Below are 13,600 nucleotides of genomic sequence, written 5' to 3'. Positions count from 1 at the left end.
TTGGCTTGCAGGATTTGGAGCAATAATTCAGCTAAAAGCAAAGGGTTGTGTGAATTTGCAGTTCTGGAAGATGCTTCCAGCAGGTGCATCTTCATCCTGAGAAGATTTAGTCAGGGCTCGGTTGCCTAGATGGTTAACACCTGGTAGTTTTTACAGCACATGCTCAACTAAGCGTAATGGCAAAGGAGAAGGCCGGGCGTAGACAGATGTATTACACTCTGGGCGTGAGTAAACGCTGCGTTCTCCAGCTGCACTTCACACATGCAAGGATTACACACACCACAGCAACCGTGCCCCAGTCCTGGCAGAATTTCAAGACACTCGGAGCTTGAATGCCCCCCGAGAGACCTGTTGAGAAACCAAAAGAAAGTAAAAAGAGAGATTTAAAATATCAAATGCCTTACTGCCTGATGTGTTACTGTTTAACGGATGTAATTTAAAATGAAAATCAAAGGACTTTTCCTTTCAATGTGACAGGCCCAGGGGAAACTCTTATAGTAGAAAATACGAAGCAAGTCCAAGTAAAGATTCCATGAGAAACGAAAGAAAGACAACACAGGAGGGAAAGGCAGCAAAAGAACTATAACAGGATAGCTTATAAAGGAGACTTCAGAATGGCCGGAAATTTGGAGACTATTTGAAAAAATTTACTTCTTCATTGTTGTTGCTAAGTCGTGTCTGACTCTGCGACCCCGTGGACGGCAGCATGCCAGGCTTCCCTGTCCTTCCCCATCTCCCAGCGTTTGCCCAAACTCATATCCACACAACAGGCATTAACTAACCACCTACAGTGTATCAAGCACTATGGTAGGAGCCTCAGAGAGCTAACCTACAAGGGGAGTTCTTAAACAGAGACGGACACTTCATGGCAGGAGGAAGTAAAAAGAGAATGACCGCGAAAGGACAGAGAAGGGGCACCTAGCTCTGCAGCATCAGGGAAGCAGGAAGAAGACAAACACGGGGAGGCGACGGGGAACAGAAGAGGGAGGTAGAGTTGCCCCGAACAGAGGGACAGCTCTCTGGACCTCAATTGTCCCAGGCATCAGAGAAGTGTCCTGGGCTGTGTGATTAGCTCGGGAATCCTGTAAGCACACGGGCGTCTTTAACTCCTCTCATTCTTCACACTCCACCTTCAAAATGCTGGAAACGCATATCATTCAAAATAGGCATCCAGACTCTGACATCCTCTCGCTCTCCCCACCCATAGCTATCCCTGGGGCTGAGCCAATGTCCCCTCTTGTCTGCCTTGATGCTACAGCCTCCTCACCAGCCTCCTTCTTACACTGCAGCCTCAAGAGAAACAGGAGCGAGTCCATGCTCCAGGAGCATAGCCGTCCTCTGTCCAGAATGTCGCGGTGCCTCCCCACTGACCTCGGCCTCTGCTCCATGTCACCTCCACTCCGCCTATGCTCCCTCACATACTCCTCTCCAGCACTTCTGACCTATTTGCCATTCTTCCAACTCTCTTGCCTGGATACCCTCTCTCCGCTCCATCAGTTCCCTCTGCCAGGAAGGCCCTTCCCCTGGTTTCATTCTGCGAATATTCTTGACTCCCTCAAGGCTTTTCTCAAATTTTGTCACTGAGCAGGAACTTATGGGGCCTTCCTGGGACAGACTCCTCCCCCATATCCTCTGCTTTAGCTCCTCTCTGAAGGACCTAGACAATAGCATCTGATGCATGTTTTTTGAGTTGATTCGAAAACTTCCAAAAATGGAAAATGTTAACCACTTGACCATGAGCACATAGCCCCCAGGCCTTCTGGAGCCTCAGTTCAGTTCAGTTCAGTCACTTAGTCGTGTCCAACTCTTTGGGACCCCATGGACTGCAGCACACCAGGCCCCCCTGCCCATCACCAACTCCCAGAGTTTGCTCAGACTTATGCCCATTGAGTAGGTGATGCCATCCAACCATCTCATCCTCTGTCATCCCCTTCTCCTCTGGCCTTCAATCTTTCCCAGCATCAGGGTCTTTTCAAATGAGTCAGCTCTTCGCATCAGGTAGCCAAAGTATTGGAGTTTCAGGTTCAACATCAGTCCTTCCAATGAATATTCAGGACTGATTTCCTTTAAGATGGACTGGTTGGACCTCTTTGCTGGAGATCCTGGAGCCTGAGGACTGATAATGTCACTTCCCTTGTTACTTCACCTTCAACCAACTGGAGAACCGTGCATGAGCTGGTTAGGATGCCCCTCCCCACCCTGCCTTTAAAAATTCCCTACTGAAATCCATCAAGGAGTTTAGGTGTTTGGGGCACTAGCTGCCTTGGATTCCTTGCAGGTTCTTGCCTTGGACCTGCAATAAACACTGGAGTTTCCTTCACCACAACATAGTGTCAGCAAGTTGGCTTTACTGTGTGCAGAGGAGAAGACCCAAGTTTGATTCCATAACAATTTCACCTTCTCTACAAGGTCTACTCTAACCAACCAGGAAGCCCTACAGCCTACCCCTACATTCCTGATCCTCATCACCTAATTACTTACCTGTTGTGTGTATTGTATACTGTCTCCCTCATCTCCTCTAGAATGGAAGCTCCAAGAGGGCAGGGATCTTTTTTTTTTTTTCAATTTGAGAATAACTGCTTTACAATGCTGTGTTAGTTTCTGCCATACAACTGCATGAATCAGCCATCCTCGTGAGCCTCCCTCCCAAACCCCCATCCTTCCCCTCTAGACAATTGCAGAACACCGAGCTGAGCGACCTGTGTTATACAGCAGCTTTGCTTTAGGGATCTATTTCACACATGGTTTGTGGTGGTTTAGTCATTAAGTCATGTCTGACTCTTGCGACCCCATGGACAGTAGCCCACCAGGCTCCTCTGTCCATGGGATTCTCCAGGCAAGAATACTGGAGTGGGTTGCCATCTCCTTCTCCAATTTTACCCATGGTAGTGTTTATATATCAATGCTACTCTCTCAATTCATCCCACCTTCCCCTTCCCTTGCTGTGTCCACAAGTCTGCTCTCTGTGTCTGTGTCTGTATTTGAGGGCAGGGATCTTTGCCTGCTTTGCTAACTACTTATCTAGGACACAATAAACACTTGATAAATTATTTGTTGAGTGAGCAAATACACCAATCTGAAAACAGGTACAAAAGCTAGTAAATCATAGGATCTGCTGGTAAGGCTCCTGGTCACCTTCTTCATCCAGCTTTCTGTGCTTAATAGAAGATAGGAGGGAAGAAGACAGGGCCCTTACAGAGCCAGTGCACCAGAGAGTATGGCAGAGTGAAAGAGTACAGCTTTGGTTCAGTTCAGTCGCTCAGTCATGTCCAACTCTGCAGCCCTATGGACTGCAGCATGCCAGGCCTCCCTGTCCATCACCAACTCCCGGAGCTTACTCAAACTCACATTCATTGCATTGGTGATGCCATCCAACCATCTCATCCTCTATCATCCCCTCCTCCTACCATCTTCAATCTTTCCCAGCAACAGGGTCTTTTCAAATGAGTCAGTTCTTCACATCAGGTGGCCAAAGTATTGGCGTTTCAGCTTCAGCATCAGTCCTTCCAATGACTATTCAGGACTGATTTCCTTTAGGATGGACTGGTTGGATCTCCTTGCAGTCCAAGGTACTCTCAAGAGTCTTCTCCAACACCACAGTTCAAAAGCATCAATTCTTTGGCGCTCAGCTTTCTTTATAGTCCAACTCTCACAGCCATCCATGACTACTGGAAAAACCATAGCCTCGACTAGATGGACCTTTGTTGGCAAAGTAATGTCTCTGCTTTGTTGGCAAAGTAATGTCTCAGAGTACAGTTTAGGTTGTCTGAAACAGCACTCTGGTTTTGATTTGGCCACTTCTGTGTGACCTGGGCTTCAATTTTCTTGTTTATAAAGGAGAGGTTAGATTAGACCAGGAAGAGGCAAATCTCTGCCATGAGGCCAGATCCAGCCCACTTCCTGTTCTTAGCATAGTGTCTAGGGCTGCTTAGTGTTGCAACTGCAGAGCTGAGCCGTGATAGAGACAGTACAGTCTTCAGAGCCTAAAACGCTTACATTCCCAACCCTTTTCAGAAAAAAGTTGCCAACCCCTGGGCTAGACCACCTGAATACAAGAGCCAGTAAAGCAGACTTTGCTTAGTTCACCACTCTCCCTCCAGTACTTAGACCTGGCACAAGGCAGGTGTTCAATATATGTTTGAAGAACTCAAAGTTTTCAGGCTGTTGCACCAAGGCTTGAGCAGTTTACATAACAATAACAGTAGCTGATAGTATTAATACCACTTGTAAGACATGGCCTGGGGTCTTCTCTCATAGCTCAGTTGGTAAAGAATCCGCCTGCAATGCTGGAGACCCAAGTTCGATTCCTGGGTCAGGAAGATCCACTGGAGAAGAGATAGGCTACCCACTCCTGTATTCTTGGGTTTCCCTGATGGCTCAGCTGGTAAAGAATCTGCCTGCAATGAGGAAGACCTGGGTTCAATCCCTGAGTTGGGAAGATCCCCTGGAAAAGGGAAAGGCTACCCACTCCAGTATTTTGGCCTGAAGAATTCCTTGGACTGTATAATCCACAGGGTTGAAAGAGTTAGACATGACTGAGTGACTTTCACTTTCAAGGCATGGCATAAAAATGTAACTTATATCAACAGTGCCATAAGAGAAGTGTTATTATCTTCCCCATGTTATAGATGGAGCAATGGAGACACAAGAAGATTAAATAACTTGTGCTCCTAAGTAAGTGGGACGAGTCGGGACCTGAACTCAAGTTGTCCAGTGCCACAGTTCATACTTGAACTGCTGTACACTCTGCCTGTCACCTGGCCAAAGGGACAAAGGCAGTTGCTCATTTATCTGTTTTATCTTTTGATATCTACACTTGCTTTTCTTTAAAGAGGGGGGTCTCTAAGTTTTTTAAAGTTTGAAAATTGCGGAACTAGATCTAATTAAGTCACTTCGACAGTCTAAACTATAGCTTTAGCAGAGCTACTCTAAAGGAGAAAGTAAAATTGCATCCCTTTTCTTCCCTCTTCTCTTTACACATGGAGCCCTAAAGACATCTCTGCAAATTCCATAGCAGGACACCATCCCTCCCCCAACTGCACAGAATGAAGAAGACTCTCTGCTTCTCAAAGAAAGAATAACTAAGAAAGAAATGACAACTTTTATGTCCATTGCACTCTCCAAAAAATATAGAAAAGAACAGACTCAAAGAGACTTAGAACCTAATTCAACTTTCAATTGATTCACTTGTAGAAGCTTAGAGGATGAGCTTGAAAGGTGCACAACCTATGAAGAATTCCAAATACTGAATCTGCACCTGGGATAAGCATAGAGTGGCGTGAAATTTCACTCCAAATTTCAAGGCTACTGCTCGTGGCCCTGAGCTGCTCTTATTTTCAGCATGTGAGCACATGTTTTCCAACACAGAGACATCAATAAGTCAAGCCAAGGATAATCTCCAGGTCATTAATTAAAGCCTGTGTACAGGCATGCACACGATATCATCATACATAGCATACGGAGCCATAAACACTACGTGAAACAAGCAGCTATAAATTATGAGCATATAATTCCCTTGAGCTTCATAAACCATAAAAATGAAGCTCAAGTGGTTTGTATAGTCATTTGAATCCCAGAAGGAAATACAGCACCGTGATTCAAAAGTTGCTTATTGTTTATTTTTATATAATGGATGGATCCTACTTGTCAATTCACGTGTGCCCTCCTCCCACTGGGGCCGTCCATCCTCACGCTGACTCTCCATCAGCCATCCCCTCCCAGCCTGGCTTCCCCCAAGGTCTCCTCTCTTCACAGAAAAGGCCCCCCTCCATGGCAGGAGCAGAAGCAGCAGCCTGGTGGGAGTTTGGGGCTTCTCATCCCACTAGCAAACATTAATAATTCACAAGAGCAGTGTAACTCTGTGAATCATCAATGACTTTTTTTCATGGGATGCAGCATTTGAAACACTGCATTCCATGTATTATGACTTACTTACAGATTTGGAAAAACAACAGCTATTGAGCACTAATGTCTTCATGAAAGTATTGTTTTAAATGATGTCTTCCCAATCCCCTGTCCTCAAATGCCTCATCTCCATTCAAAAGTGTGATGTCCTTTCCTTAAATCCTATGCATTCATCCACTCATTAACCTAACAATGAGAAATCACATATTTAGTGATCACTGATTATATACTTGGAAATGTGTCATACTTAGGATGTTTTCCCCTCGAGAATGTGCAATCTGGTTTTAAAGTAAAATAAAAATACACTGCAGAGCATGAGAATTAGAGTCAGGTAAAAGAAAGTGAAAGTGAAAGTCGTTCAGTCATGTCCGACTCTTTGCAACCCCATGGACCATACAGACCAGAGAATTCTCTAGGCCAGACTACTGGAATGGGTAGCCTTTCCCTTCTCCAGATCTTCCCAACCCAGGGAACCCAGGAGTCAAGTAAACCAGGGTTATGTTTGAACTCTGCTGCTTTTTAACTGTGTGGTTTAACTGATGATCTTCTCATCTGAATAAGTGAAGATGATAATATTTGCCTTTCTGAGTAGCTGAAAGTTAGTAACATATACCTCTTACTTGCTATATGCCCTTGGGTAAATTATGTAACCACTCAGCGTCTCCATTTCCTCAGTCAGCAAAATGGGGATTGCAAGTGTTCTTCTCATGTTATTCTGAAGATTAAATGTGTTATTAAGTGTAAAACATGCAGAAGAGTGCTTGGTAGATCATAAGAGCTCAACTGATATTAGTGGCTCAGGTTGTTTCTCTACATAAAGTGCCTATATCATACCATTAGTAGATATTCAAAGTATTATAAAATAATATCAGTAATAAATAAGAAACTATTTCGTATCAAATTATGTTACATAGTCTAAAACAATTTTTTTAAAGAAACACCCCCAAAGGACCGAACACAGGGACTCAAACCCATACGTCTGTTAGTAGCAGCATTATTCAAGATAGTCAAAAGACAGAAGGAACCCAGGTGTCCATCTACAGGTGAATTAGATAAACAAAGTGGTACATACATATAATGGAGTGTTACTCAGCCTTAAAAAGAAAGGAAATTCTGACACATGCTACAACATGGATGAAAGCTGAAGACTTTATGCTATGTGAAAGAAGCCATTTACAAAGGGGCAAATATTGTATATACCTCACTTACATGAGGTATCGAGAGAAGTAATATTTACAGAAACAGAAAGTAACGCAGTGGCTTCCAGAAGCTGGAGGGATGCGGTATAGAGTCTCTGGGGAAGATGAAAAAGTTCTGGAGATGGATGGTGGTGATAGACACAACGCAAATGTACTTAATGTCACACTGTACACTGAAAAGTGGTTAAAATGGTAAATTTTATAGTCTGTAATTTTACCACACAAAAAAGTTTAGAAACAAACGGCACGTAAAGAGGGTTAAAGAAGTCTAGGATGTCTCCTTAGAGCAAGTGGCACAATAATTGCATCTTAGAAGACAGGAAGATCTGGGGAAATGGCATGTTCTGAATGGGGGGAGCACGCGAGTGAGGGCCTGGGTGGGGAAAGGACCAAAAGGGCATGAGACGGCCCAGTCGGAACCGAGGCTGTCTGCTGGGGAGAGCAGGACCACCGCGAGGAGGCCTGGCTGCAGCGCCTGTCTCCGCCCTACCCCTCCAGGCTCACCCACCCTCAGGCCATCCAGAGCTAACTTCAGAATTCATGACACCTCGAAAATCCATGCCCTTTCATCTCTCTTTGCAGTTCCTCTTCCTTGGAAATCCCTTTTGTGTGATGAATTCCATTCCCTCAAGACCAGGTTCCAAGGTCACCTCCTTGGCAAAGCCTTCCCTGACTCCGGAACTTCCCCCACACTTTCTCTCCTCGACGAGAACCACTGTTCCTCAACAGTGAGACTTTTATCTTTTTCTTACGCCCAGGTCCTAGCACGTGCCTAGTGCATTGTTGGTGCTCAATAAATGCATGTGGAGCAGGTGAATCCTGGAGAAATTCAGGCAGTAGAGCTGAGACTGGATGCACTGGGTGGAGGTGATGGTCTGAGTTGGGGTAAAGAAAAGATAAGTCCTCAAACAGGCACAGAGAACAGACCGGAAGGGCTAAGAGACAGAGTCCAAGGAAGTAGAGGGGAGGACCATGTCCAAGTCCAGGCAGGAAGGTGGGGGCCCTGGATTAAGTAATTACGATGGGGAGGGAGAAAACTATTTAGAGAAAAAACACCCTCCCCCTAGCAACTGATTGAAAAGTCAAGACCATTGATAAAGTTTTTTAATGGGCTAAAATTTTTGCTGCGGATGACTGCAATTAAATGGTTTCATTGATTGAGACCTAGAGAATGGCGGAATGAAGACGCTTCATGGGCAGAGTTCCGGTTTCCGGTGAAGCTGGACCGCTGTGTTTCCGGGAAGAGGAGGATGACGAAACGTCCCGCCGAGATGAGAGTCATTCGCGCATCGCTCTCCAGGCTACCACCTCTTCAACCTATCCCAGGCCCCTTTCTTTGCTATACCATCTAGAGGGCTGTGTCTTCACAAAACAGAAAGGCTCATCTTCAAAGCTACTTCATTACCAGAACTTAAAAAAATAAAAAAGTAAGCTCAGTTATATACAACATTCAGTAGGAGATGAGTAGACCAGGTTCCTCTTTTCCGAACCTGTTCTAAACACTAGAGGAATTTCTTTGAAGGCCCCTGAGTGACTCTAAACAAGGGAGACACATCCTCTAATTACCCTTTCCAACTTTAGTGGCTTCTGGGCCAATGCTGCCTTCGGTCTCCTAGCTGATGAGAGGACCGATCAGAAAGCTGCCAAAGCTTAGAGGTCTTACACGCTCTAATAGAAATACTCCAAAATGCTTTCCATTAACAGTTTCCTCTTAAGGAACACTGATTATTTGCCAGTATATATACTGCAGCTCCGCCTCAAGGAATTTGGGCTATAGGTAGTGGGAAGCTCCTGGTCTAAAGATACGTGGATGTCGAGGGCAGTTACATCAGGAAATCACGACAAGTCGATGGATGGATGCTATTATCTCTGCCTCCAGGAGATGACAGTCTCACTATTATCATCCCCCAACACAAAGAGGGAAACCGGGTACCCTGAAAACAGGTTTTCCCAACAAGTGTAGACTGACAGATGCAGACAGCACCATCGCAATGCTAAGAGCACCATCAGAACACCAAAGGGCTACACATGGCCAAAAGGCTATGGAAAGATAAGAATTGTGTAATAATTAAGACAGTGTTTGCCGGTGCTGGACTTTCTTGGGGGATAATTATTTCTCAGACAATCAACAAATAATTTTAGATGGGTGGACTACCCGCTGACTGATAATGGAGATTTTCACAAAATTCAAGTCATAAAACTCCAGGAAATGAAATAAAAAAGCAAGGTAAATCACCATCAGTTTATTTATGTTATTCGTACCATGCTAATTGTAAAACTCGATCTTAAAGATGATCATCCCAGCAGGGTTTCCAAGGTTCCATCTCAGCACTCCCCACTGTTTCCAAATGCACTCACACTCCTGCAAGCCCTCCCCACACACACAGCAGCTCACTGGTCCCCTAAGAAGATGACAAAGAGTTGGTCTGCCCTCCAAACCCTCCATCACGAGCACAACTAAACAGAGGCTCTGGGGACTTTGAGCCTAGGAGAGCACTCATTTATTAGCTCTCTTCCAGAAAAAAAAAAAAAAAAATCATAGAATGAATTCTGGAAAGACTCACTGATTTCTAAATGCCACTCCTAGGACCTGTGACCCTTTCTTACCAGTCCAATGAAAAATGAGGAAAATAAGGCCCATAGGATAAATTTTCCAAAAGATAAGTTTTGTTAAAGAAACGGGTTTTTTCCTCATATGCTCCCTGTATTTTACAAATATGAATGTCATTTTATTTATAAAATGAAGGTAACACATCATATTAGATTTTTTAATGTCCTTACAATATATAATAGTCAATCTCCAAACATTGTCTTTGAAATATTGCTGGCTGATGAGATTAAATAGATTGGGAACTGCCCTCTGATCCTGCTTCCTTTCTTTGCTTTAATTTTTCAGGCCATGGGTGACCCCTCAGCCCATGGAGTACTGGCATCATCAATCCACACGCGGCGCCTCCCCTCATCCCTGTTTATGTTCCTCCTCCACTTTTCCAGCTAAGCCCACTTCATAATAGTTAGCAAAAAAGATAAGCAACAGTCCACATGCATTAAAAGAGTATTTACATGCAAGCATTATCATGTATTTTATAAGTATCTATACACTTCCAAGAACCTACAGCAGTTCTCTCATTTTATAAATGAAATCACTGAGGACCAAAAAAGCATAGTGACTTGCCCACAGTCACAAGAAGGTATAAGCCATCTTGTACTCTCTCTATTTTTCAATAAGGTTTTTGGCCATTTCCCTAAAAGAAAATATACATGTACACACTTTTAAAACCTCACTCATTAAATATCAAAATCAAAACTCCCCATGAATCTAGCTATTTCTCTAAGGTTATGTTGATTACTTGAAGGGTCATGTGGACTTGATTCACCTAGGATATCACAAATTGAAAAACAACTTAATAGGCAAATTTTTAATGTGATGTACATAAATTACCTTTGGGGATCCCCTTAGGGGTCCTCAGAGGAGTTTTTGTTAAAAATAATAATAACGCACAGAACATTTTAAGCAAACAATGTTGAAAATTATCCAGGATGCCTCTAAGCTCACACCATTTTTCCAAGGCTTGAGTTCTGTCTTGTCTGGCATTTCCTTCCCAGATCCCAAGAGAAAGTATTTTTCTCAAGTCCCACCACCACTTGCATTTTGCTTTCTGTTCTCAAGGTTGGCTTTAGAAAATGTCTCCTTTAGCTACGTCAGTGACACTGACGGTGTCTGTCAGTTTCCCCCAATGAATCTGTCCACAGCCAAAGCCACAGGTTAGAGCACAACTCTTTGCTCACACTCAGATTTGTGAAGTAACCGATTCCAGTATATGCACCCAAAATATTTATAATTTGTTGCTTCCAAATACAAGTCACAGGATAATTTCACCTGTTTAAAAATACTGTAAAGTAGTGTCCTAGTGTTAACCTGTCCTTCATCCATAAGAAACAAAGCCTTCACTGACTTCACCCTGTCCCATATGTTCTGTCAAAGGACATGGCTTAATTGAAGACTTGTTTATTTTATAATGACTAGCAGAAAAAGCATCCTACTCTTGACTTGGAGATTTCAAATTTAAACTGAAATCCCCCTGAAAGCCAGTAACCAATTCTATGACCTAACAGAGCCCAGCGATATATCACTGCAAGTCTTCAAAGCCAAGGGCAACCTTGAACATCTGCACTATCTCAAAAGCTTTAGTACTCCTCGGTTGAGAAGTGTCACAAGAATTAGGTTCTCCAGTCACCAGCCTGAGACTAACACTGTGCAGTTTATTTCAGCAGAAGGGATGCTATTTCACAGCAAGAATGGCTTTCACTGCTGCATGAAAGCAGAGATCCCGGTTTAACCATTTGCATCCAGCACTGATCACAGTCATCTGACTTCTTTCTACAAACCACTCTGTTCTCAGCAGGGCTATCCATCTATTAAAATGCTTGTTGGTTAGAGTCCTTCTTCTTTGACTTTTCTTAGACCTCACTCTGAAGGAAGGAGGCTTTCATTTCTTACACATATTGCTTCCACTGTATTTGTACACAATAAATCTTCAGATGTAGTACTTGATGTTTTAAAAGGCAAAACAGTGTTAAAATGAACAGATTTCTCATGGAATTTGCTCCTTTGACGATAGCCACATAATCACTAATCTGATCTTTACACCAACTATCAGAGAATGTCTTTGTTTGTGTCCATCTGCTTTGATTATTCATTCTATTTGGAAGGAAGGAAGGCCTGGTGCTCACCTGGTCTTGATGGCAGGATGTGTGTCCCCTACCTGTGTACCTTGGCTTACATCCCCTCTGGGTAGGAGTCCAGAGTCATGCACACACACGGATGATCTTTTTTCCAATCCAATTTCCACCATTCTGAACAACCTTAAACTAGGATGCTCACTGGACAACAAAGAGGGGTACCTGGCAATCCAGCGAAGCCCACAGTGTCATGGCTCCTGACCTGACCTCTGTGTCCACAGCTTTTCTCACATTTACTGACCACATGCGTCAAAACCTACCTTACCAACCACAGACAAAGCTGCAGCATGAGCAGCAGCTGCCTCTGTCTTCCAGGCTGCTGCCAGGTTCAAGAAGGTGTGAGTAGAAGGGTGGAACAGAATTGAATCAAATCGAATCGCTCTTCATCCTTCCAGGGGACATAAGCCTCTTTGATTAAGGAGAAACAAAACGTATGCAAACAGGACCTCATACTCTTATCTCATTGTTGCTTTTTTTTTTCCCTTGTCACTCATATCATAAGCAGCATGGCTACCTAAAATGACATGTGACTTGAGAGTAGGTAAAATGGCACACAATTCTGCCTAAGAAAAGATAGACGGCGAAAATAGACAGGCGTGGATACACACGAATGTGATTTTCATCCTTTAAAAAGAGAGAGGGAGAGCGAGTGAGAAACAAAGAAATGTTGCCAGCGTCCTCGGTGACCCGCACAGATCAAATTATACAGGATAGGGTAATATGATTGCCCGTTCTCAAATCAGCCCGCAGATGCGCCGCTGCTACTGCGTGAGCTGCAAGTGACGGCACAGCCCTGCTGGAAGTCCTCCTAAAAGGGAATTACAATAATCAAGCCAAAGCTCCGTCAGGGCGTGTGTTACTGCAGCAAAATTAAGTACAGAAGCACAACCTGCCTGAGGCCTCAAAATCACAAAACCATTGTCTTAACCTTCCAAACACTGCTCATTGAAAGAAGGGGTACCATTTAAAAAAAAAAAAATTAAGATTGAGCACAGCAGTCTTAGGTTGATTTTTTTTTATGCATTTAAATCATTGACTCCATTCATCTTTGCTGTTTCTTCCTCCTGATGGCCTCGTCCCTTGTTTATGCTACCCACTCAATCTTGACTTTCAATCATGAGAGTTGAATCATAAGATTGAAAGTCAAGGATTTAGAAATTATTTCCTCCACAGAACATTTTAAATAAAACATGTGTGGTAAACAGTTTTTATACACCTCAATAAATACACTTCCATCATCAAAAGCCATCTTGGAGCTTTTGAATAAAACGAACTAGAATCTTAGCCTTAGAAGAACTAAAGCTTCAACCACTAGGGAATCTGGTCGGTTCAGTCAAATCATTTTTGTGTTCATGAAAACGTCAGTCAAATTCATCTTCACACTGTACAGATTAGTGATTTTCAAGCTGTGTTCTCAGAGCTGCAGAACTCCAGAGGATAAGCAGAGATCTCTCACCCTCAGCCAGGCCAAATCTACCTACCCGTCTTCCCCATCCCATCCGTCACCTCTGTCACCACCGGGTACCAGCACTGTCCTTTCACCCAGACCAGTGCACAAGCCCCTTACAGATTCCCTTGCTTCTTCACCTGCCCACTTCCATCTGTTTTTCACATGGAAGCCCCAGAATTCCTTTTAAAACATAGGCTAGCTCATATTTCTTCCTTGTCTAAGCCCTTTCAAGGACTCCACATTTTTTTTCAAAGAAAAATGAAGCTCCTTGCTTTGCCTTGAAAAACTCTGCAATACCCATCCT

Source organism: Budorcas taxicolor, chromosome 14 (genome assembly GCF_023091745.1).
Source record: "Budorcas taxicolor isolate Tak-1 chromosome 14, Takin1.1, whole genome shotgun sequence".
NCBI classification, from domain to species: Eukaryota; Metazoa; Chordata; class Mammalia; order Artiodactyla; family Bovidae; genus Budorcas; species Budorcas taxicolor.
Note: the sequence above shows the minus strand (reverse complement) of the source record.